The following is a 26,780-nucleotide window of genomic DNA, read 5'->3' on the forward strand; positions in this document are numbered from 1 at the left end:
GCCCAGGGGGCACCCATCGAGGCAGGGCGGTCCTCTCAAGAGGGTCTGTATTCCCCCCGGACTGTTCAGAATTCACAGCGTGTGGTGCTAGGAGCTGACGTCGCTGTTTTTAAATTCTCTCTGGACAGTGCAGCCCCTTATTGGGCACACATGGCGAGGTGCCGAACAGGGCCGGCAGTCTGCCACCAGGGGATGCATGGCACCTGGGGGGGCATGTGACACATTGCCTGGGGACACACAGAGCCCCGCCGCAGCAGCATCCCTGGGGACGGCCGGTGCGCTGTGTCCCGGGCCACCGTATGGAACAAGTACCACAGCTGCACGGCTAAGACAAGAGGCATTTGCTCCCTCCTGGTTCTGGAGGCCAGAAGTCCAAAAACCATCGGGTCAGCCTGGCCACACTCTCTCTGGGCTCCGGGGAGGGTATGTTTTTGCTTCTTGCAGCTTCGGGTGGCTCCAGGCATCCTTGGCTTGTGGCTGCCTCCCTCCCACCTCTGCCTCCATCTGCACGTGGCCCCATCTCCTTCTTTCTCTTCCCTTCTAAGGGGGCTTCACAGGATTTAGGGCCCACCCTAATCCATGGTGACCACATCAAGGCACCTGCAAAGAGTCCTTTTCCAATGATGTCACATTTATAGGGTCCAAGTGGACATATCTTTGGGGGCCACTGTCCAAGCCATGATGGTGGGAAACCGAGGAAGGAAAGATAAAGCTGTTCCCTTGGGCTGGCGCGTCCTGTCCCAGGATTGCCTGTTGGCCAGATCAGGAGCTGAAAACGTCTCTTGTGCTGATGTCTGTGCAGAATCGTCCAGGCTTGCACGACTTCTCCCAGCGGAGGAGTCGGGGACAGGCCGAGAGCCCCAAGAGTAAGTGGCCCAAGGAGACTGCGTCTTCTGCTCGGGCTCCGCTCTCATATCACAGTGAGGGGGCCGCCTCCTCTCAAATACATGTGTTTAAGTTAAACAGCTTGGCTTTGTTTTCTTTTTAGGGCCTCACCCGCCACATATGGAGGTTCCCAAGCTAGCAGTCGAATTGGAGCTGCAGCTGCTGGCCTACCCCACAGCCACAGCAACGCAGGATCTGAGCCACATCTGTGACCTAAACCACAGCTCATGACAACGCCAGATCCTTAACCCACGGAGCGAGGCCCGGGAAGGAACCCGCATCCTCACAGAGACTACGTTGGTCCTTAACCCTCTGAGCCACAGTGGGAACTCCAAATCTCTTGATTTTTAACTATGTAAATACTCATTAAATTCAAGCACTTTTCCATTTTATATGAATTTACTCATCTCTTATTTTAGCTGGCCTCCAGCTCCAAACACACACACACACACACACACACACACACACACACACACACACTGCTGCCAGGAGGGAGGGCAGGGATGGGTGGGTGGGGCAGGCACCTTCCTCCCTCCCCAGGTGGTTCCAGGAACAAGCTGTGTCCCTTTTCCAGCCTGAGCCAAACACCCCCCATTGCTGGCTTTGCCTCACAAAGGGTTCCTTTCACCTCTGGGACCCCAAGAGTTTGCATGTGAACAAAAGCTCGAGTTAGTGAAACGCAGACTGTTCCATGCAAAGGCTTTGAGATCTTGTCCCATCACTTCCCCACTCCAGGGAGTTCCCCGAGCAGCCCTCTGCTTCCTCTTCCCCCTCTGCTTCCTCATTCACCCTGAGGACAAGCCGGCTCCCACGCCCCCACCCCTGCCCACCTGCACCCCGCTCCTCCTGATTCCTTCCTGGGTCCCAGATCCGCATGTGCACTTGGGGGCATTTAGCTGTGTCTGTGGACATTAGGCTTGTCACAACCTGCGGGTGCTATTAGCATCGGGTGGCTGGTGGCCAGGGAGGGTGCTCAGGGCCCCTGGTGAAGGACAGCCCCACTAAAGGGTTTTCTGGCCCCAGATGTTTTTTGGAGAGGCTGCACCCACAGCATGTGGAAGTTCCCAGGCCAGGCTTCGAACCTTCCCTACAGTTGCAGCCAGTGCCACGGCTGCAGCAGTGCTGGGTCCTTAAACCCCTATGCCACAAGGGAACTCCCTGCCCTAAATGTTAATAGTACTGGGTTGAGAAACCCCGACCCCTTTGGAGCCGGACTCAGGAGTATCAGGCCAGGTGGTCAAGGCACATCAAACAACAATCCGCAGGGCGCCTGCAAATGCCAAGGAGCTTTCCTTCGGGTCTTAGGAATTGCAATTCGGGAGGCGTAGAGCTTTCTGCAGAGAAGAAAGTGTCAGGAGCTCATAAGGGCAAAAGCCATGAGGCTGGACTCTGGCACAGAAAGGCGGGACTTGTCCTTAAGGGGCAGCTGTGCGCCGTTTGAGCATAAGGGTCGGATAAGCATCTTGAGTTTGTGGCAGGTGTCCTGGATGCCTTCGTTAGGTCAGGAAGTGGTCGCAAGGTCAGAGTCCCCACGAGCTGTCCTCAGTGGCCTCCTGGCCCCTTGAGAGGCTCCCTGAGCCACACCAAGCACATTTTGACTTTCCTTCTGCAGACGTCAGGAGAGACGGGGCGGCCTGTCAGGATGAGCCCTTGGGAGGAGCCACCATGTCCCGTGCGTGTGTGACACGTCCCCTCCAGGAGAACCCGTGTCCCTCCTGATGGCTGGTCATCTCCCAGGGCGGGTGGGGCCGGCTTACGTGCACCCTTACGCCCGCACTCTGCCCGGGGTGGGGGGTGGAGCCACTTGGGACGCCAGGCCTCCCGCCAAGACCCGCGGGGCCCATCTGCTTTCTCCTTCTTCTTCCCCAACTCGGGGTCACTCCCCACCTTCTGTGAAGGGGAAAGAAGGGGCAGGCTCATGCCTGGTGACATGTGTGGCTGTGCCCCGGGTCCTCTGGCCAGCCAGGGCTCTGCTCAGGCACTGGCGGGTGCCCCTTCCTGCTCGAGGGCTTACACACCCAGTGGTGCGGCGGCGCCAACCATGAGGGCTGAGCCCCATCAGTCGCAGTAACGGGCTGATCCTAGTGGCAGAGGAGTCACTGCCAGCGTGGGGTGGGTGACACAGACGGCACAACAGACCGACTCTTACTTCAAGGGAGGCCCCGGAGTGGGTCTGGCTGTAGACAGTGACCCCCAGGCTGTGGGGAGGGGCCGCAAGTCAGGCGTCAGGGAGTCTGGGTCCGGGTTGGCAGCCCCCTGGGCCTCTCCCAGTCCTGGTGCAGCAAAGGGGCCGTGGGCTGGGGGCGGGGAACCAGAGGAAGCTTCGTGGCCCAGAGCAGAGGGGTCGGGAGCCTATCACACACCTGCTTGGGAGAGGACGTTTAGGCCAGTCATTCGTTTTTCTCTTCTTGGAAAACGGAAGCAAAAGCCACACTCACGCTTGGGTGTTGGGTATATGCTCTGTCTCCGAACCGATCGCTAATCAAACGGGACCGGGTGAGGGGTGATTCGGTTCTTGGTCTGTTTCGCCATCAGCAAGCTCCCCGATGGACCAGAGAGCTGCTTGGGCAGCCCAGGCTGCAGGGCTCTTGTGAAGAAGGCTATCCGTGTGCTCAGGCTCCTGGGGGCTTAAACAACGAATATTTATTTACTTCTCACAGGTCCGGGGGCTGGAAATCTGAGAGCAGGTGCCCACAGGGGTGAATCTAGTGTGTTCTCCTCCTGGCCTACAGATGGCCGTCTTGTCACTGTGTCCTCCCAGGGCAGAGACGGGGTCTCTGGTGTCTCCTTTTCGTATAGACTCTAATCCCATTATGGGGGCCCCACCCTCACGACTCACCCAAAGCTGCTCATCTCTCAAAGGCCATCACTCTGGGGTTAGGGCTTCAACATATGAATTTTGTGGGAGACACACTTCAGTCCATAGCAGAGGGCATGGTCCTGCCCATTAGGAATATTTTCTGGAAGTTGCCTCCAACATACCTGCCTAAAATTTGTTGCTTAAAATGTCGGCACACGGCCATATCTAGCTGCAAAAGAGAATGGGGAGTGTGCCCACCTAAATCAGGGGGTTCATATTACAATGTGCTCAGGTAAGAACTGGGAGTCAGTGTTCTTCCACGTGCTGCTCCTTCCGCCTGACTGTGCCACCTCGTGGTCCAAAATGGCTGCTGGAGCAGAAGTCATCAGGTCTGCATTCCAGCCAAGAGGACAGTTCCTGCTTAGTCATAATGTACCATGGGAAATGTAGTCTTTTATCTGAATACAATCTACTCAAACGCTGGCCAATGATTCCTTTGTTGGCTTAGCTGGCAGCGTTTCCTCTCCTCATCCTCGGAGTCTGTACTGCCAGCTAAGCATATAAAGGAATCATTGGCCCAGCGTTTGTTTGCTGAGCTGTAGTTGGGTTGTACCTGGTGTGGAATTGGGAGGCAGGGCCAGCGGTTGCCGTTCGACCTCTAGGTGACCTACAAACCCTTTCTAATGCCTGCTCTCTCCCCCGAGTCGACTCCAATTTCAGAGTTTTACGAGCCTGGTTCCCCTTGGTGCCCTGCGTCCCTTTGTAAGTTTTCAGAACTCTTTCTAATAAATCACAGATGGAAGGAACCTTTTGCCCAGCGGCAACATTCACTCCCTGGCCTTCTTGAGACATTTAACAGCCGAGGACTGTCCAGATCTGGGAGAAGGCCATGAAGTGACAGGAGATGACAAGAAAAGGGCACAGGGAGGGACACGGCCATTCCTTTGCAGCCAGGGGCTTCCAGGCTCAGCCTGCCCTCTGGACCCCCCACCCCTCACCCCCTCTCTGCTCTGGAGCTGGGGGTGGGCGGGCCCTTATCTGCAGTGGGCTCGGCTATGGGACCCGGTGGTGCAGCGATGAAATTGCAGCTGGTGGGTCTCTCCTTGCCCTCTGTGTCCTGCAGATGCTAGAAATGCCTCCCAGGTCAAAAACGCACAGGCACCTTTAGCGGACCCTTCGAGTTGAGCTGTTAAGTGCTGAAGGCTGCGAGGCCCACGGACAGGGAGCCCCTAGCATCATCGCCGCCCTGAGCGGCGCCTGAGTCCCGGGGGAAGACCCTGCACTCATCATATGCTCTTTCGAGGGGGCCTGGGGAAGAATCAGAGGTATCATTTTTCAGGCACTTACAGGATATCACGTAAATGGACTCACGCACATAGAAGGGGGCCGCCAAGAGCTGTGCGGCTCGTTCCTTAAAACGACCCATTTCTATGTGGAAACCATCAACGATGTTCAGGGGAGCACTCGCCCTGCGATGTTTGCAGGGTCTGCTCCACGCACCGTTCAGACACCGCACCTCCGGAGGAAACCAAGGAGACCGTGCCCCCTGGCTCCTCGTCCGCGCCCCCGGGGCCGTGTTGGGCCAGATGGAGGCGGGTGTGAAGGGGTGATGCCGATTCCCGAGGCGGGAGGGGCAGCTTGCTGCGAATGCTCACCCTGGCAACAGGCCCCCTGAATCAGCTCTGCACAAAACCGGGAGAAAATTGCTCGTCCTCCCGGGGTCTGATGTAGACGTGTAAGTAGCAGGAAGGACGGACGGTAAAGGCCCCGCTCGTGGAACTGGATGCACGTTGCTGCTCGCGTGAGGCTGCGGAGGCGGGAGGGGCTGGGAGCGGGGCGGGGGCGCGGAAGTCGCCACAGCACCACGGACTCATCGCCCCCCAAAGATGCTGAGGTCCTGAGCCCTGGTGCCTGTGAATGTGACCTCAGTGGGAACTCGGGTCGTTGCCGATGGCCACGGTAAGACGGGGTCACGAGGGTGTCCACAGGGGGCGTTTGGACACAGACCCGCCCAGGAGAAAATGCCATGAGGACACGGGGAGAAGACGGCTGTCACCCGGGGCCACTGGGCCTCCCAGGAGCCAGGCGGGGCCTCACATTGTGCCTCCCCTCTCGGCCCTCCGAAGGCACCAGGCCTGCTGACACCTCGATCGTGGACATCGGGCCTCCATCTCTGTGGCCTGAGCCGCTTGGTCACGGAGCCCCGGGACCCTCGCCCACCCCAGTGGAGGGAATGCAGCGTTGCCAGGTCCATTCTGTGGGATCTGGCCACCTGACCTCAGGGGGCCCCCTTTAGGGCTCCTGGCCGTTGCTGTGGGGGACAGTCACCCCCGAGCCCAGCCCCGGGGCCGGTGATGAATCAGTGTCCCCATGGCCCAGTGGCCCCTATGTCATGCTCCCGCTGCCTCTGGAAACAGCAGGCAGAGCCTTTGCCCCCCAGTATTTCTGACTTTGGAGACTCTCCTGTGGAGGCCAGAGCCCCAGCACCCCAGTCCCAGCCGAGGCCCCCTCCCTCGCCTGCCCTGCCCCCAGCACGCACACCCTGACCTTGTGTTCCAAGAGCACGCATCTGAGGGGGCTGGGGCTGCTGGCTCCAGGGGGTCCCTGGTCGTCTCTCCTTGGAGGCCGAAGGGCGCACTTGCAAACAGCCCCAGGGCCCTGCAGATTCCTGGTAGCGCGTTCCTGGGTTGCAAGGGCGCAGGCGCCCATGTGCGGATCCCAAGGGAGGCTGGCCCTCGTTGTGTCCTCTCAGCTTCGCGGCCCTGAGAGCCTCCTCCGCGCTGGTCGCTGTGGAGGCAGGAGGCTGACAGGCTGCCGGGGTCGAGAACCATCCCAGCGGCCCCACCTCAGACCTGGCTCTGGGGCCCGGCCGGGGTCCCAGCTCCAGGGCCCTCCTCCCCAGGGCCCATGTGGATGCCCAGCGGTCCAATCCCGCCTTCCCAGCCCGCACTCCGACCACATTCGGGTCTCTGCCCCAGGGCCCTGCGCCGTGCAGGCCTGCCTGGGCCCCTCCTGCGGCCGCCGTCTCCGTGGGCTGGTGGGTGGGGTGTGGGCGCGGCCGCAAGTGTGAGGCCTGGGGTGAGAGACAGAGCCCAGGGCCGGCTGCACCTGCAGCCCCTCTCCCCACGCAGAAGCCACAGAGGGCTTTTCACTCTTAGTGACAATCCAGCGCCTGGCTTTTGTCCTCCGAGGGGCCAGCCTCCTGGGCAGTGTCCTCTCGATGTGGAAAACTGACCAGAGATGTTTCTGGGCTGCAGCACTGGGGGGCAGGTAGAGGGCCAGGCGGGTTGGGAAGGGACAGGTGTCGCTGCAGATGACAGCATGTGACACGGGGACCCGCCAGGTGGCAGAGTCCAGAGCACTTGAGCTGACACAGAGCTCGCCGGGTGGGAGGAGGGGGAGTGCCGGTACCTGCACCGAGAGGCCAGGGTCTCGAAGTGACCTCTGCCCAAGCACAGGCGGGGCCCCTGTGCTCTCTCTGTCACCAGGAACCCGCCGAGCCCCCCAGAGGAAGCCCCAGGCACAGGGCCGCCAGCCTGTGGCTCCCCGTGGCCTTTCCTCCCCCGGCTCCAACGCCCTCCCCACCCTTAGGGGCTCCCCTTCATGGTCCCCATCACGACGGCGGGGGGACCAGCCTAAGCTGGTTCTGTCAGGCACACCTCGAGTGGCGACAGTGGCCTCCGAGGGCAGAGCGGCTAAGGCGCAGTCCCCTGCCCACCCTCACGGTCTGACCAGCGGTGTTTGGGGAATTGCCTGTCTTGGTGAGCAGGTGAGGAAAAGGCCTGGCCTGTTCTGTGGCTGCAGACACCCCCCATCTTCCCCACAGGGGCAGGGTGGCAGCTCCCGAGACAGGACATCCCGTGCTGGACAGAGACGTGGGTGGGGTCGGGCCACCTCGGATGCCTTCCTGGGGCCTGCGCCCCGCGCACGGATGGGCATTAGCTCTGAAGCACCGCTGCCCACCCCGCGCCTTGCGTACCATCAATTCGTCCACGAGGGCCTTTTTAATGTCCCTTATGCTCACCACAGAGCCACTGATTCCCCAGGAGACGTCTGCAGACAGCTTCGTGCCTGTTCGTGCGGCCGCAGGGCCAAAGGCCATAGGACAGCCACCCAGCCGGCCCCCCCTTCGCCGTGTCGGGCCATGTACTGGTGGCCATGGCCCCCACCTCCCCAGGGTGCTGCTGGTTCTTGGCGTTGAGGAAGCACACACTCAAAGTGCATCAGCCCATTCAGAACAGCCAGAGGATTCCAGAAATGTCCTCGCGGCCTGGCAGTCATTCCCGCCGGTCCCCTTAGGAGCAGAGCTCCTGGGTCCCCTCCCCCACTCCGTCTGTCTGTCTGTCCTCGTCCCTGGCCAAGGCCCCTCTTCGGGGTGGAGACCGAGGCCGAAGGACGGGGGACGAGCTGGCGAGAACGAAGGGCTGAGGTTCTCAGGTGTCTGTCACCTTCAGGAAGGAAGGCGCCGCGGCCCCTCCCCTGCCCGGCTCCCTCCTCAGGCCAAAGGGGAGCCCGAGGACCATGGTGACGCTCAGGCTGGTGGCCCCAGGCCGGCTCAGGGTCGGGGGGTGGCGAGCCAGGGTGAGCACACGCCTGCGCTTTGGTCAGATTGCAGCCCTGCATCCCTGGCCATAGAGGCAAGACCTCCGGGTCTCACTAGTTTGGGGACCGGCTAAGCCCGGTGGGGGGAGTCTTGGTACAGAGTGGCAGGTGCACTGGCCCGGGCAGGAGGACTCCCCCCAGGGGCCGCATTTCTTGTTTCTGGGCTGGGCCCTGGTGCACTTCCCTGGAAAGACAGAGGTCAGGGTTCAACGGCCAACACGTGGAGAGCCCCAGGCACTACCTGGGATGTGGTGACAAAGGAAACAGCCCACAAGCCAGGCCGAGGAAGGCGGGTGTCCACCACTGGTCGTCACCGCTGGACAGGAGGCACCAGGAGCCTCTCTCTTTCAAGGGATGAGGAACCCGGAGTACAGAGATCGCCAGCCAAGAAGGGGCCGCAGCGGGGTCCAGTCAGGCAGCTGCCCCAGGGCCAACACCAAGGCGGACCCGTGCGTGCCCAGGCACCCCCCCAGCAATATTCACTGCCGGTGGCCTGCTTCCTCCTGATTTCCCGTCACATTCTAACATTACTGAAGTTGGGAAGCTTCTCGAGCAGACAGGCAGTATCCTCCCAGGCTGCTTCTTGTTTGTTTGCTTTTTATTTTTAAGGCCGTGCCTGTGGCGCATGGAAGTTCCCAGGCTAGGGGTCGAATTGGAGCTGCAGCTGCCAGCCTCCACCACAGCCGTGGCCACGCCTGATCCAAGCTGCACCTGTGACCTACGCCACAGCTTGCAGCAGCCCTGGATCCTTCACCCACTGAGCGAGGCCAGGGATGGAACCCGCGTCCTCACAGAGACGGTGTCGGTTCTTAACCTGCTGAGCCGCACTGGGAACTCCCCCCGAGGCTGTTTTCAATGTTGAAGGCGCACCTCCAGGGATGGTGTCTTGGCACCAAGGGAGCGGAACAGGACCCTTTTTAGGCCCTGCGACCCCAAACCCAGGTTTGGAAGTCGTTGCCCAGCATTGCACGGCAGGAAGGGAGGGTCTGGGGACAGGCCCCCATCACTGCCTTCCCTGCCCCAGGGCCGGGGCCAGGCAGGGCGCATGTCCTGGTTGGTGATGGGGCTGGAGGCCAGTCCACGCTGTAATCTATGCGGGTCAGAAACACAGGTGTCATTTGTGTTAAATGAAATCTGGGTGAGGGCTGCTCCCCAGGAGGAGAGGGGGAGCCCTGGTGAGTCGCTGGGTGTAGGGTTTGCTCCTACACAGCATTCCTCCCACTGACACCTGCAGCCAGTGAGACCTAGGAAAGCCTACTGGGAGGTCCTGGCGAGCTGTGGTTTCCTTAATACAGGCCTTCTCCTGCCCCCCTCCCCCCCGCCACTGCATCACCCTCTCCTAATTCCGTCACCGGAAAGCAGATGGGATGACAGGTGCCACAGCAGCCATCTTGCATTCGTGAGTTCAAGGTCAAGACTATAGCAGAGACTTCATCGGTGATAACGCTGAGGGGTGGAACACAGTAATTATCTCTTTGAATTCTCATAACGCGATTTTTTTTTTAAAGAATCCTACTTCCTTAGCCTCTTCCAGGTCCCCCCCCCAACCCTAACGTGCACATGTCTTTCTGATGCCCATGGAAACCAGACAGGAGGCGCCTCTATTGCACTGGCCCCGCTCTCGAGGAGATTCAGAGCCAGTCTTATCTTCCTGACTCCAGTGAGTCAAAAAGTACAAACACGGTTTCCACGATAAGGACAGACGGGGGTGGCAGGGAGGGCCCTCAAGGTCACAGGCACAGGGATTCTCCTTGCCTGACTCAATGTGGTGACGGCCACTGTCCCTAACGGGTGCCGCACCAAGGCCCCCCAGACCTCAGAGACGGTGGCGGATGGCGAGGACCCCACGAGCTGGGGGTGACCGTGAAGGGCAGGCGAGGAGGGTGCCAGACTCAAAAGAGCAGCTCCTGACCTTGGCTCCATGGGCACCTGAGTGCTGCCGGCAGAGCCCAAGTCCCTGGGAGGCAACCAGGGCACAGGCCATGCCATGCCCCGAGCCAGGAGGTCCCGGGGAAACCTCTGGTCTCGCGTCTCCCTTTGTACAGATGACATGGCTCAACGATGAGTCCCCAGAGCTCGTCTGGGGAAGGGCTGGCCTGGAGCCCGGTCCCTCCCGCCGAAGCCAGTGACTCCTGTCCACGCCATGCCCAGGCGGGCTCTGGGCTGTGACAGGCCGTGACCGAGAGGCCCGGGGCTGTTAGGCTGGGCCACCTGAGAAGTGGACTCCAAGACCGGATTTTGTCAGGGACACGCCCACGCGACAGGGCGTGAGGGGGGAGCCTGAGGTGGCAGTGCTGCCCCCCATGCAGGACAGTGGGAAGGGGCGCAGGTTGGGCTGCGAGCTGGGCGCGGCCGGCTAGGAAGCACTGGGGGTCCCAGGGTTGGGCTGCCTTGGGGTCCCCGTGCGGTCCCTCGGGAAGCGTGGTCCTGGCACAGGTGTCGGTGCAGCCGTGGGGGCCCACTCGCTTGCCCGGCAGCCTCGGCCGGCCTCTCCATCCATGGTCCTGGCCCTGCTCTGGGTCTCGTGGTTCGCGGGCCGCGGTGACACACACAGGACATCCCTGCGAGTTTTCTCTCCACAAGGCCCACGTCATCTCCCTGCCTCGCCGGGTCCAGGGGTCCAGAGCCAGGCCCGCAGGGCCTGGCATCACTGACCGTCTCCGAGGCTGTCTGGGTCTTCGGTCCGTGCCCTGGGCTGCCAGCTGCGTGGGGACGGGACCGAGGCTGGGTCTCTGCTGCGTCTCCAGAACCGAGGACAGCGCCTGGGTCTCCGGTGAATAAACCGACCAAATGAGCAAATATGGGTAATGGACAAAAGGGGAGACCAAGGGGGGAGGGTCCGCCGAGCCTGGGGACCACGTGGGTCCCCTGCTTTCTCCCCGGAGTGTGGCCTCTCACCCGCTGTGACTCAGTCCCGTGTGCTCTCCGCCCATCAGGCTGCCAACATCCAATCCAGGCTGCAGTCGGCTGACAAGGACGGGACACCCAGGGCACCACCGAGAATCATGCGCCCTGCCTCGCCTGGTCCCGGCTCGCCCACCCCGGCCGGCGGGCAAGTGCGTCCGGATGGCTTTTTAAGGGCCTGCTTTGTCCACCTGGCTGTGCAATGCCAGCAGCCCGCCTGCCTGCCGGGCAGCCACAGGTTGGTCGTTAAGACAGCGGGGCAGCTGTGGAGCCGGCAGCTTCCCGCGCGCTGCGGACCAGCCCCGACAGATGCCCCCCCCCTTCTCTGAGGGCAGGGGGTGCTGGGAGCACAGGGGTGTCACCTCACTGCATTTCCAGCGGCTTCTGTCACTGCAAATGCAAACCACTGCACCACTGCCCGGTGGGCCTAGTCCCCGGTGTCCATCCATAGGCGTTGTGTCAGAGTCGGAGCTGAGCAGGAGGTGGGGCGTGGGGGGTCCCTGCTCTCAGTTTGAGGGCTGCCTGCTCCCATTCCTTTCTGACCTTGTCGTCGCTCTCCAGCAATTCCATGGGGGCGCCCAGGCCTGTGTCTGTCCGGCCAGAGGCCAGCCCACCCTCTGCCTCCACTGGTTTCTCACTGGGCCAGTGACCCTGGACAGCTGGTCCCCTGGGGTCACAGAAGGTCAGGCTGAAGCTTCCAACGCAGACATGGGGGCTCTAGTCTGAGACCCTGTGGGGGACGAGGGCTGCCTTTCCAGGTAGCTTTCTGTAACGCCAAGGGTGGCGGGGACAGATGTACAGCCGGGCTGGGAGGCAGCCGACCAGGTCGCGCATCCCTCCGCATGTGGCCCCTTCAGGCCAGGGTGCCAGGTGCAGCTTCCCTGCTCTTGACGAGTTCATGGTCTTGAGCAGAGGCAGACCCTGCCCCTGGGGTCAAGGCGCCCACGGCCCTTCCTCCCTCCAGCACCGTTTCAAGCCTCTTAGCTCTTTAAACCAGCCCATGGAGCAGCGGCTACCATAACCCAGAGGCCCAGAGAAGTCAGGTGACCATCCCAAGGTCACGCAGGAGCCAGAGCCAAAGGCCGGCACCCTGGACTCGGAGCACAGGCCCTGACCACTGCATCACATGGCCCACCCGACCAGCGCTGTGCCGAGGGCCCGGGCACGTGGTGTGAAAGGCGGGGACGGGGGCAGCTTTGAGTCAGGTGGTCAGGGAGGACTGCTCGGAGGGGGTGACATTCAAGAAGCCAGAGGCCGGAAGGAAGAGCCCCCTAATCTCGGGCGATGGGTGACGTCTAAGCTCCTCTCCAGCGCACACCCGGATGGCCTGCAGCTCAACAGGGCGCCGGGCCCATGAGAGGCCCCCGCTTCTCTGGGTCTGTCCTGCTCACGTAGGCCCGGCTGGAACTGGAGCTGAAGCCCGGGACATGGTGGGCGTGGTCCCGGGAGGACGGACGCCAGGAAGCTGCCCTGGGGCGGGGGGCCTGGGACACGAGCTGAGCCTGGGGCTCTGTCCTGGACGTCCCTTCCCAAGGACAAGCTGAGCGCATCCCCGGCTGGCTGGCCCTGGCCCTGGGCTGGCTGGGGCCCTGGCGTAAGCCCCACAGAGGGGGTGTCCAGGGCCCCACCCCTCATAAAATGACCCACCCCTCCCGAGAAGACTGCACACTGTGGGGGCAGCTGGGTCCCCTAAACCACTCAGCGCAAAACAAACCAGAGCAGGTGCCTGTGCTTGAGTGTGTGCGTGTGTGTGCGTGTGCGTGTTGGGGAACAGAAATCTATTCTCTCTGAGTCTGGAGGCCAAGTGTGAACCAAGATGCTGGGAGAGTGAGCTCCCTCCTGAGGCTCCAGGGGAGGGTCCCCGGCCCCCCTGCTCCCTGCAGCTCCTGGTGGCCGCCAGTGCTCCCTGGCTCCTGGCCACCCCACTCAACCCTTCTCTGACAGGGAGTCCCTCCCTGTGGGCCGCTCAGCCCCCTCTGCCTTCTTCTCCTTAGGGTCCTGTAGCCCCACAAACCACGCGGCTGGAGCGAGGACGCTGGGACTCTGACCCCCCCACCCAGCAGCCCCTCCCACCCCCGGTGAAGGGCCCTGGGCGGCCTGCTCCTCAGCCCCGCAGAGGTAAGGCAGGCCTGGGGCTGGGGGCTGTCTGCTGCCGCGTCCCTGGCTGACCACAGCCTCGGGGAGTTTGATCAAGGGTGCAGCCCCCCCAGCCCCCAGCCTCCACACAGGGTGCAGCGCGCTGCTTCCCCCGGGGCCAGGCACTCAGCGCCATTGAGGAGGCAGCGATCTGAGCCTCTTAGGGCCTCAAGTCACTGGCATATCCCTGTGTGTCCCCACCCCACAGGTTCTGGCCACGCTTGTGCAATAGGCCCCCTCTGCTCCTCTGCTTTTCGCGGCAGCCCTTGTGTGTGTGTGTGTGTGTACATGTGTGTGCAGGGCTCGTCTGTCCGAGGCCTATTGGTCTCCATGCCACCTGCCCTCTTGGCTCCGGCAGGGATGCCAAGCCCCTGAGAGGGAGGGTGGACACACACACACACAGACACACACAGCACACACACACACACAGGCACACACAAACACACTTACACACAGTACACAGGCACAGACACACACAGCACACACACACAGGTACACACACAGAGCACACACACACAGAGACACACGTGCCCACACCCACACCAGGAGGGATGATGTGACAAACAGCTTTTTCCTTGACGGCGGTTCCCAGGCTCAGACACGTCCTGCTGTTTGCGCGAGGGGAGCTCTGGACGGGTGGTTGGGACACGCATGTGCCTGGGCTTTGAAAAGTGTCGAGAGGCCTCAGACCCCTGGGTGTCCCCATGCCTTGCGCCTGTGCCCTACAAACGCGCAGGGTACCCCGTGGTTCCTGGAGCCCCTGGGAACGGGAGGCCTCCAAGCCCACTCAGCCCCTCGGCCTGGGGCTCTGATCCGGGGGCCTGGAGGCACTGTGCTGAGCCAGGGGCGGCCTGGAGGTAGGATCGCCTGCCTCCAGCCCCGAGGTGATGGGCGGAGGTGCTGAGCGCTGGCCTCTGCCGCCTCAGGCTGGGTACCCGCTGGGCTCTGAGCAGGCAGGCCCCACCCTTAGCAGCCCCCTTCCCACCCAGGAGCCCAGTCTGGTTTCTCTCTGAAATGGCCCTCTGGAAGTGGGGGGGCGGGGAGATGGCTCAGGGCTCCCTGGGGGGCCTCCCCGGGCTCAGGTAGGGGGGAGGGGCGGCCCCTGCTCCTTGGTGCAGTAGACACAGTGTGGCCACCTCCAGGCTGCAGGTGGGCTCATTGTAACTTTTCACTCCAGGGGCTGGAAACCCAGGAGGAGGGGCGGGAGGTCCATGTGGAGTCAGAGGTGGGAACGGACGGGGGCGGGGCTGGAGGGGCTGCAGCCCCCAGGGACCCCTCAGCGGTGCCTGAGCTGCCAGCCCACCAGCCCAGACCCCTCGCCTTCCTGTCCAGCCGGCTTCCTGTTGGGGGCCTGGAGGAGCTTCCCTTTGTGCCAGGATTTTTGGTTTCCACTTTCTCTCCCTGGACCTGGCAAGATGCTGCCAGGTGTGGGCCCCCGGGTGTGGTCACATGGTCCCCGCCCGGCTGCCCCCAGGCCCAGGGCACAGGTTCCCAGCCCTGCCAGGTCTGCACCTGCCCCGCCTCCACACTGCTGGAGAGGGTGAGCCCCACACAGCCTGACGTCAGCCCGGCCTGCCCGACAGGAAACCTGGAGCCAGACCCGGACGGTCTGGCCACAGCCTGGCCACTGCCCGCACCAGGGACGCCGCAGCTCCGACAAGAAAAGCTGCAGTGCTCCCTTTGCACAAGGAGACTCGGGTGGGTCATGGAGCAGCCCCCCCACCCCTCCCTGATGGGCAGCAAACATTCTGGTCTGGCCGAGGGGACCGCCCCCAACAAGGGCAGAGCCGGCGGGACCCGTGGTGACCTCAGCTCTCCCTCTTCCCAGGGGCCAAAGTTGAGTTAGCGTCAGGCTCAGCTAAGAGCCAGTCTCCAAGGAACCTTCTGGAATCTGACACCTTGGGCCGCGGCCTGTCTCTGACATGCCCACCCCTCATCCCCTGGGCTCCGTGTTCCTTTCGTCCTGGGCAGTCCCAGGACTCTGGGTGGGTGGGCAGATCTGAGTTCAGGTTCGCGCCCCACCCCCGCCCCGGTCCGTCCCCAACCTAGTGGCCTCCTTGTCGGTGAAACAGGCCGCTGAGGGTTGGGGAGCCCGTGGGCGTGAGTGTCTTCTCCAGGGAGGTTCATAGGCCAGATGCCAAGGCAAGGGAGCGGGCACTTAACCAGCGGACTGGGATGGGTGGGTTTCAGGCCCTGGACGATCCAGCTCCTGGGACCACATCCCGCAGCCACGCCAGGTCGGCACTTGGGCCGTGTCTGACCGTGATACTCAGCCTGTCCCTGGGTGCTGGTCGGTGCAGAATCCTGGGCTCCGCAGATAGATCCCATCAGGGGCTGGGGTGGGGCCCAGGAAGCTGCATTTTTAACAGGACCCTGAGTGTGCAGTGAAGCTTGGCTCGGTGTTTTCGTCTCGGGCTGGGCCCTGGGCTCCGCCACCCACCCGCTACGGTCACCTCGATGTTTCGAACTTCCGTTTCCTCGCTTGCAAAATGTCAGTAATACCCACGGCCTGCACCTCAGGCTCTAGGTGTGGTTCCGGGACTCTCACAGGTGTCAGAAAGGACCCCTGGCACCCCGTCACCACGGGAAACCACGCAGGCCACCAGCGAGTCAGCTTCAACTTTACCATCCATCACAGGGAGTTCTGGCGATTTTTAGTTTATTTTCTTCCACTTTATCAATATGACTCCATATAATTAAAGATTGGGGCCACACTGTATCGCCACTGTCCTTTGAAACTGTCCTTTAAGAAATTTGGATCATTTTCAGCTTTTCACTATCCCAGATTTGTAACAATTGTAGTTAATAGTTATAAAAGAATCCATGGGTTTGCACTATCACTTCCTAAGGCTGACTTGCCAAGTGAAATCCCCATGCTCCCCCCACCCCCGTTGTTTTCAAACATGGGTCTGTCCTTGCTCACAGGCCTGAAGGCCCCGTGGGAGCCCGGCGACCCCAGGCTGTCACTGTGGAGTGTGGTCCTGGGCATGGAAGGGTAGCCTGGGAAACGTCTTCGGAGTTGCCTGCCCCCGACCCCAGACCCATCAGTTCGCCGGGTTGCCCAGCTGTCCGCCTGCTGTGCTGTCTTTGCTGGGAAGGCGGCTGCCACGGGACACAGGTGGCCCTGGGTGCCGTCCTGGTCCCTGCTCTCTGGCCATGTGACCTGGGGTTCTCTAAAAGGAGGGTGTTCTTGGCTCAGCGCACGCAGAGGAATCCGAGACCGCCCTGCACTAGCTCTGGTCTCCTGTAAGCTCTCCTGGGGGTGCCTCTGCCCCTATTCACCTGGGTGCTTCCAGGTCAGGAAGTTGTACCTGGGCTGAGAAGCAGGCTTCACACACGGGCACGGAGCAGCCGGCAGGGGCGGCCGACGTTGTACATCGAGGGAGACCCTTGAAGCCCAGGCTTCCTTGTGCTTCCACCAAACCACACAGGACCGCCAAGAACGGTGCGAGGCAGACCCTTCCGGAAATCCTTTTTATCGTGACAATGTTTGAAGATGCAGAAATCGGAGAAAAGTATGACCTCCCTCACCTCCATCCACAAACGAACAACCACGGCTCTTTTGCCGTCAGCTTTGTTATTTGTGTGTCCGTGAAATGTGTAAAAGGAAATCTCATGTATCAAGGTATTTCCCCTCTAAATATGTGATAAATCTTTGACAGGTCACAGAGAACTTCTCACACGACCTCCACGATGGCATCACCACTAGCCAGAGGCGGGTCCCTCCCTCTGCGGCCACCGATGCAAGTTCGCCTGTAAATTCCCCACAGTCCCCAGATCTTATTTCACAGCTGGTTTGTTTGAATCATACAAAGTCCCAACCTGCCCTTGCTTTTATGTCTCTTATATTTCTTTTAATCTGTAAAGAGTTCCTCCTTTTTTTTTCTTTCTTGAGTGTCAAGGCTTATCCAAGAAACGAGGTCAAAAGTCCCTCATTCAGGGACTTTTCTTCCTGTTGCGATGACATCGGACTGGCCTCCATCTCCCTTTCTCTGTGATTTTCTGTCAAGGAGAAGTTAGATCCAAAGGCCTCATTAGACTCGGGCACCTTGTTTTTGGCAGCAAAACTTCATTGGTGTCGCGTCGCTCAGAGGACACCTGGCGACTTGGCTCTGAGGATGCTTTTGGACTGACCAGTGTAGCAGGAGGCGGAAGCCTGGCCTCTCCACTCTACAGCCGCAGTGTCCCTCCTTTGCCCAGCAAGGGACTGTGGCTGCCATGAATGTCCAGGTTCCTGGTGGCATTTGCCTAATAGCTTTAGAGTCTGCTGGTGACTCTAGGTTGTTATTTCCCAAGAACCTGTAAAATGCTCATTTTCTGTGTTCCAACATTCATTTGAAATGGACTAGCTGGAATTCTTCGTAAGGAAGAGATGTCCACTTTATCCATGAGGGCCATTCGGTGGCCCCAAAACATGGGCTGTGCAGGAAAAATAAGATGAATACTTAATTCTTTCCCTTTTGCCCCTTTAATTATTAATTTTCAGAAGAAAGGGTTGGTACGATTATGTCCCATGGTACCAAGAGTGATTAAAAAACTTTTTTACTTTTGTTTTTAGGGTCATTAGGAAGAAGTGGATTTTTAAGTCTGAATCATGCTGTGCTCAAGTGCAGTCATTTTTCCCTCCAATGACGTGGCTAGCATTGGCCAGTGAAAGGCCAACTTCCACTGGCCTTTGTGCCCTTTTGGGCTGACCTCCCTTCCTAGTCTGTGATGCCTAGGGACAGGGTGGTCCCAGGCCCAACTTGAATAATGCCAGCCTCTGCTCTGAAATCAACTATTTGCCCCTGAGCTTTTAAAAACTGGGCAAGGGCTTTAGAAACCAGAATCTGGGTACTCTCAGTGTTTGTTGTGACTGGGTAGTCATTGCTTCTCATCCTTTTCAGAGACAAGAGCTAGGAAATTCCACTTTGTTTTTACAGCATGAGATTACAATGGTAAGATGTGCCATCAGAATTATAAAACAAGGAGTTCCTGTGGTGGCTCAGTGGTTAGTGAACCCAACTTGTGTCCATGAGGATGTAGGTCCGATCCCTGGCCTCGCTCAGTGGGTTAAGGATCTGGCATTGCCGTGAGCTGTGGTGCAGGTCGCAGATGTGGCTCACATCCTGTGTTGCTGTGGCTGTGGTGTAGGCCAGTGGCTACAGCTCCGATTGGACCCCTAGCCTGGAAATCTCCATATGTCATAGGCATAGCCCTGAAAAGACAAAAGACAGACAAACAAACAAAACCCACACATAAAACATGTAGGGGGAGGGTAATAATGTTGAGCCCTAGAGTGGGATCAAACTTAAGCTGTCATCAACTTAAAATAGATCGTTTTAGATATAAGCTCTTATACGGATGCCTCACAGTAACCACAAGGCAAAAACCTGCAGTAAACACCCAAAAGATAAAGAGAAAGGAGTATATGCATACCACTAAAGAAAATCATCAATCCACAAAGGAAGAGAGCAAGACAGCAAGATATAGAGAGAAAATATAAAAACAGGCAGAAGACACTTTTAAAAATGGCAATAAGCACATGCTTATCATCAATTGCTTTAAATGTAAATGGATTAAATTCTCCAGTCGAAAGGAATAGAGTGGCTGCACACCTTAAAAAGCAAGACCCATCTCTTTGCTGCCTACAAGAGATCGACTTTAGGACACACACAGACCGAGAATGAAGGTGTGGAAAAAAATACACCAGGCAAATAGAAACCAAGAGAAATCTGGGGTAGCTATACTTATATCAGATAAAATAAGCTTTAAAACAAAGACCATGATAGGAGGGAAAAGGGCGTTACATAATGACAAAGGGACCAATTCAACCAGCAGGTATAATATAGGAGCACCTAAACATATAAGGCAAAAATTATTAGACCTAAAGGGAGAAATTGACCGCAATATAATAATAGTAAGGGACTTTAATATCTCACTTGAAAAAAAAAGTCCCACTTGCATCAATGGATCGAACATCCAGACAGAGAGTCAATGAAGGAACATTGGCCTTCAATGACGTGTTAGACCAGATGGACTTAACAGACATTTACAGAAAATGTCATCCAAAAGCAGCAGAAAATACATTCTTCTCAAGTGCATGTGAAATATTTTCCAAGGCAGAACATACACCAGGCCACAAAATGACTCAATAAATTTAAGAGGCTTGAAATCACATCAAGTGTCTTTTCTGACTATTAGGAAACTACAAATTATTTACATGAAGAAAACTGGAAAACTCACAAATATTCAGAGGTTAAACATCACGCTGCTGAAGAATGAAAGGATCAAAGAATTACTCACAAGAGAAATAAAAAATACCCTGAGACAAATAAAAATGGCAATGCAATATACTAAAACTTATGGGATGCCGCAAAACCAGTTTTAAGAAGGAAGTCATGCCAGTAAATCCCTTCCTTAAGAAAGAAGAAAAGTCTCAAATAAACAACCCAACTTTATACCTCAAACAACCAGAAAAAGAACAAAGCCTAAAGTTAGGATAAGGAAGGAAATAAGAAAGATCAGAGCAGAAATAAGTGAAACAGAGACTCAAACGACAATAGAAAAGATCAGTGAAACTGAGTTGGTTCTTTGAAAAGATAAAATTGATAAACTTTTAGCTAGACTAGCCAATGAAAAAAAGAGCTCAAATGAGTAAAATCGAAAGTGAGAGAGGAAATGTTGCAACTGATATCACAGAAATTCAAAGAGGTATAAAAGACTACTATGAATGATTATACATCAGTAAATTGGACAACCAGAAGAAGTGGAAACTCCTGAGAATCATGCAAATGGCCACGACTGACTCATGAGGAAATAGAAAATCTGAGAGACCAGTTACCAGCAAGGAAATTGAATCAGGAATCAAAGACCTCCCAACAAACCATCCAGGACCAGATGTTTTCACTGGTGAATTCTACGAAACACTTAAAGAGGAATTAGAAAAAATGGAAGAGGAGTGAACTCTTTGAAACTCATTTTATGAGGCTAGTATTACCTCAATACCAAAACCAGAGAAGAAAATTATAAACCAATATCTCTTATAGATGCAAAAATCCTCCACAAACTATTAGGAAGTTGAATTTAACATTAAAAGGATCAGGAGTTCCCGTCGTGGCGCAGTGGTTAACGAATCCCACTAGGAACCATGAGGTTGCGGGTTCGGTCCCTGCCCTTGCTCAGTGGGTTAACTGGCGTTGCCGTGAGCTGTGGTGTAGGTTGCAGACGCGGCTCGGATCCCGCGTTGCTGTGGCTCTGGCATAGGCCAGTGGCTACAGCTCCGATTTGGCCCCTAGCCTGGGAACCTCCATATGCCGTGGGAGCGGCCCAAGAAATAGCAAAAAAAGACAAAAAAAACCCCAAAACATTAAAAGGATCAGACACTATGATCAAGAGGGTGTTATTCCAGGATGCAAGTCCCGTTCCACATGAGCAAATCCATCAATATGACTCACCACTTTCATAAAATGAAGGATACAAATCATATGATCAGAAGTTCCCATTGTGACTCTGTGAATTAAGGACCTGAAGTAGTCTCCATGAGGATGTGGGTTTAATCCCTGGTCTTGCTCAGTGGGTTAAGGATCCAGCATTGCCACAATTCGGCAGTGTGGGTCACAGATGTGGCTCAGATCTGGCGTTGCTGTGGCTGTGGTTTAGGTCTGCAGCTGTAGCTACGATGGACCCCTAGCCTGGGAACTTCCATATGCCACAAGTGCGATCATAAAAAGAAAAAAAAATCATAGACCATTTTAATAGATGCAGAAAAAAACATTTGAAAAAAGTTAATACCTGTTTATAAAAACCCTCAACAAAGTTGGTATAAAGGAGACACACCTCAATATAACAAACACCCCAGCTACAATCATACTCAACAGTGACAAGCTGAAAACTTCCTCTTACATCAAGACAAGGATGCTCACTCTTGCCAATTTTATTCAACATGGTATTGGAAGTCCTAGCCAGAGCAATTAGACAAGAAAAAAATAAAAAGCATCCAAATTGGAAAGGAAGAAGTAAAACTGTTGCAGTTTGCAGATGATAGGATATTCTCTATGGAAAACTCTAAAGACGCCATCAAAAAACCGTTAGAACTAAATAAATTCAGTAAAATTGCAGGATACAAAATCAATACACAAAAATCAGTTGCATTTCTACACATTAATAATGCACTATCAGAAAGAGAAATTTAAAAAATAACCCTCATTGACAATTGCATCAAAAAGAATAAAATACCTGGGAATACATTTAGCCAAAGAAGTGAAAGACTTACATATTGAAAACTGCAAGATATTGATGAAAGAAATTTAAGAAGACACAAATAAATGGGAAGATACTTGTGCTCATGTATTGAAAGAATTAATATTGTTAAAATGTCCACACTACCCAAAATCATTATGCAGATTCAGTACAATCCCTACCAAAATTCCAATGGCATTTTTCACAGAACTAGAACAAACAATCTAAACTTTGTATAGAACCATAAAAGACCCTGAATAGTCAATCTTGAGGAAGAAGAAAAAAGCTAGAGGTATCATGTGCTTTGATTTCAAACAATATTATAAAGCTAGAGTAATCAAAATAGTATGGTACTGACACAAAAATAGACACATAGAACCGTACAACAGATTAGAGAGCCCAGAAATTAACCCACTATATATGGTAAATTAATTTGTGACAAAGGAGCCAAGAGTATGACATAGGGAAAAGGCAGTGTCTTCAATAACTGGTATTGTGGCAAAAAAAAAAAAAAAAAAAACCCAGCTATGTGCAAAAGAATGAAATTGGACCACTGCCTTACGCAGTGTACAAAAATGAACTCACAATGGACTGAAGACTTGAATGTAGGATTTGAAAGCATAAAACTCCTGGAAGAAAAGATAAGTGGTACATCCCCTGACGTATGTATTGGCCATGAGTTCTTAACAATCTGACATCATAAGCGAAAGTTACAAAAGCAAAAATAAATAAACGGGGCTACGTCAAACTAAGAAGCATCTGCCCCGCGAAGGAAATCATCAACAAGACAAGACGGAAAAGGCTGGAGGGGAGAAAATATTTCCGAATCACAGCTCTGATAAAGGACTAGTATTCCAAATGCGTACAGAAATCACACAACTTCATAGCAAAAACCACAAAACACTGATTAAAAATGGGCAGACGATCGGAGTAGATATTTTTCCAAAGGCGATGTGTAGACGGACAACAGGTATGTGAAAAGATGCTCAGCATCAGTAATAGTCAGGGAAACGCAGATCAAAACCACGACCAGGTATCACCTCCAATCTGCTGGAGTGACCATTGTCAAAAGGTAAGAGACAAACGCCGGCGAGGATCTGGAGGAAAAGAACTATAAGGTCCTGCCGATGGGAATGCAAATCCCTGGAACACCGCACGGAGGGTCCTCAGACCATTGTAACAATAAAACCACCTGAGAACTTTGTCTAGATACTCATGTTGCAACAGAAGAAAGGGTGGGGGGAAAATGTAATTGTAATGTATACATGTAAGGATAACCTGACCCCCTTGCTGTACAGTGGGAAAATAAAAAAATTATATAAATAAAAAAAATAAAATAAAACCACCATACGATCCAGCAATTGCACGTCTGGGTATTTAAGTGAAGAAAATGAAATGTCAAAAAGACATCTCAGCCCCTGGGTTCATGGCAGCACTGTTTACAAGAGCAAATCTATGGAAACAACCTAAGGGTCCAGCCATGGACATTGGATAAAGAATATATGTGGATGTTTACACAGCAGATATTATTCAACCATGGAAAAGAATGAGATCCTGCCATTTTCCGCAACATGAATGGATCTTGAGGGCCTTATGCTGAGTGAAATGAGTCGGACAAAGCCAAATATGAAATGCTTTCTCTTACATATGGAATCAAACGACAAAATAAAACAAAACATCAAAGCTCATAGACACAGCTGAGAGATTGGTGTGTGGGGTGGCGGGTGAGAAAAATGGGTGAACTATTTTTGGTTTTATTTTCAATAAATTAAAAACCTCATAAAGCAGGAGATTGCGTTAACCTCTCCCGCTGACATTTAAGGGTGAAGTGTTACACTTATGCCCTGCGGTGGTTTTGCACGTTTTTCTCTCACAGGAATAATTGCACCCATGCAATTACTTGTTGGCTTTATCCTGGAAAAGACAAAAATCCTTTCAAATAACAATACCAGATTTAATGCTTGCAAAGACACTTCCTTAAGGATATTTATGGTTTCTTTGTTGCTCTTTTTGTCCTTAAAACATATCCTACTGAAAACAAGTTGTCAAAATACTTTGCTCTGAAGTCCTTTGAAATAAGCCTTTTCTTTAGTTATGTTATACACTTTATACAAATTTACACTCGTGTTGTTTCTTTTTATAATGACTTTTTTTACAAGTTAGTTTTTGAATATGGAAAACGTTTGCACACTTCTGAGGTCAAACACCTTGAGAGAAGAGAAAAAATACACATACATGGGTCTCTGCCCCCAGTTCCCAGCACCGAGCTCCTGAAACCCTAGTTACTCCTAAGTGACAAGAGCAGCAGGGCTGTCTTTTCTTCTAGATGTGGTGCCCGACCTCAGCCCCTGACACAGGACTCCTGAAACCCGTGTCATTTCCTGGGCGATGGGGTGTCCTTCGTTCTATGGAGGTGACTCTGGGTGGGCTCCTGGAGGGGGGCTGCTCATGGCAAAGAACGAGCCGTGGTTGGAAGCTTGGAACTGTCAGCCCCCACCCCACCTTCTCAGAGAAGGGAGAGGGGCTGGCAGTGGCGTTAAGAGTTGATCGCGCAGCCTTGAGGGAGCCCCCCAAACCCCCCATGGTGTGGGGTTCAGAGAACCTCCAGGCTGGCGCACACACATCCAGGTGCCGGGAGGATGTCGCTCCCCACTCCACGGGGACGGGGGCTCCTGCGAGCGGGGTCTCCCAGCCCTGGCCCTGTGTGTCTCCCTGTGTGCCGCCCACCTCTGCCCTCTATCCGCCCCCCCCACCCCCGTTACGTAATAAACGGGTAAACACTCTTGCCAACTCCCTGCACCCAATGAGGGGGCCGTGGGAACCTCTGCCTCGTGGCCACGTCACACAGAGGGTGGGTCATCTGGGGACCTACCACCTGTGACTGAGTCTGAAGCGGGGGTGGCGGGCAGTAGGTGGCAGGGTCCCAAGCCACCTGCAGGTAGGACAGTGTCAGAGCTGAGTTCACCAGGGGGCCGCCCCGGGGGGCCGCAGCACTGCTCGGAGGGGGACGCCCGTACATTTGGTGGCAGAAGCTTCCGATGACATCAGAGCTGAGTGCTCCGTGTTAGTAGGAAGAGTGACACTGGGCGAAGGATCGAGACAGGACGGACGGGACCTGGGAACCTCGGCTGCCGTGGCTGCCATGCCTGCACCTGGACAAACGGCTCCTCGAGCAGCGAAAGATGAAGAACCTCTAAGGGACTAAAAATAACGGTGAGCAGGTGCAGTCAGGGCAGACTATGGGCCCGGAGGTACAAAGAGGCTGAAAAATCAACGGCCACTTCCGAAGAGGCCAGAGCAAAATTAGGGTGTTGGGAGGAAAGCAGGGTCCTGTGCCTGCCCCCTGCACACGCCACCACCAAGGGGGGGCACACCACCCCTCTGGCCCCACCCCGGCCCCGCTCCTACCCTCACCCCATACGAGGAACCAGCCCACCACCCCCAGGAGGGGGGAGGCAGGGGGACAAGGGGAACCTGTTACTTGATTCCCCCCCTTCCCCACCCCCCCAATCACCGCTGGCTGCCGGGGCTCCAATAAAGCCTTGGCTGAATTCGTGTCTGTCCCCTATCACTTCCTATTGATTAAGGAAAGTCTAGAACCCAGGCTGGTAGCAGGATTGGGGAGTAGCAAAGTGTATGCCAAGAAGTTTACCCGTCACCCCGACTCTGCTCACCCCTTAGGCCCCATTTTTATCCGATTCTGCTTTCTCCTTTCAGTGCTTTTATTTTTTTGCAAATATAAAGAAACAGGCACACATTCATAATTTGTCCTCTTTATTACACAAAAGACAGCCCGCTGCAAACGGATGGTGCTTTATCCACTTAACAGCAGACAGGACACTGTTCCCTGCCACCCCGTGGAGAAGTGGGGCGGTCCTGGCTTGGAGGGCGCCCAGCAGGATGGGAGCTGGGGCCGGAGGGCGCCGGCAGGCAGTGGGCAGCCTGGAGGTGCAGTGTGCGCATCGCGGAGGTTTTGGTCACCGGTGTGGACCGGGACGCGGGAAGGGTGTGCGGTGAGAGTGTGAACGCAGCCACGGTCCAGGCTCCGACACCAGCGCGGCCGCTGAATCCCACCCCCCTGCCCTCCGTGGGAGTGTGGGACGTGCGGTGGGCTGAATAGGGTCCCCACATTCTCAGGTCCATCTGCCACACGACAACGTAATAGAGACGGAGGGGGGACCAGGACCTTTGAGCCTATAATCACCTTTCTTTTCCCTTTATGGCCACACCTGAGGCATTTGGAAGTTCCCTGGGCCAGCGGTTGAATCAGAGCAGCAGATGCCAACTACGCCACAGCCACAGCAATGCCAGATCGGAGCCGCATTTGCGACCTGCGCCGCAGCTCACGGCAATGCCGGATCCTCAACCCACTAAGCAAGGCCAGGGATCGAACCCGTGTCCTTACAGGAATAACGTCAGGTGGGCCCTGAATCCAATGGCCAGGGTACTTACAGGAAGACACACACTGGAGTTCCCATTGCGGCGCAGCGAAAACGAACCCAACTAGTGTCCATGAGGGTGTGGGTTCGATGCCTGGCCTTGCTCAGTGGGTTAAGGATCTGGCGTTGCCGTGAGCTGTGATGTAGGTAGCAGAGTGGCTCGGGTCTGGTGCTGCTGTGGCTGTGGTGGAGGCCGGCAGGGGCAGCTCTGATTTGACCCCTAGCCTGGGAACCTCCATATGCCGAAGGTGTGACCCTAAAAGGCAAAAAAAAAAAAAAAGAAGATACACACGGACACAGGGAGAAGGCCGTGTGATGACAGAGGCAGACTGGGGTGATGCTGCCACACACCGAGGAATGCCGAGGATTTCTGGGAACCACCAGAGGCTGGAAGAAACAAGGAAGGGCCCCCCGGAACCCCCCGGAGGACCGCGGCCCTGCCCGCCCTTTGGTCTCCAGCCTCCGTCTCCAGAACTGGGAGAGAAGGAGTTTCTGTTGTTCAAGCAGCAGCCCCAGGGCACTGTCAGAGAGGGACCCATCTCCGAGGTCACTTTCCGTCCTGGGCCGAGAGGACTACCCCAAACTGAGCGGCACTCGATAGCAGAAGCAGGCCCTGGAGCCCTGCGCGGGCAGAGACCTCCCCAGCGGCAATCAGCTCCCCCAAGGCTTGTAATCACTCCAGCAAGAATGGCAACTGTAAACAGACATTAAAAGAGTCTCAATTACACGTGCATCTCCCCGGCAAGATGATATTTCCAGAAACACTTCAGAAACAACTCCGAGAATCTGATCAC

Source organism: Sus scrofa, chromosome 13 (genome assembly GCF_000003025.6).
Source record: "Sus scrofa isolate TJ Tabasco breed Duroc chromosome 13, Sscrofa11.1, whole genome shotgun sequence".
Lineage (NCBI taxonomy): Eukaryota > Metazoa > Chordata > Mammalia > Artiodactyla > Suidae > Sus > Sus scrofa.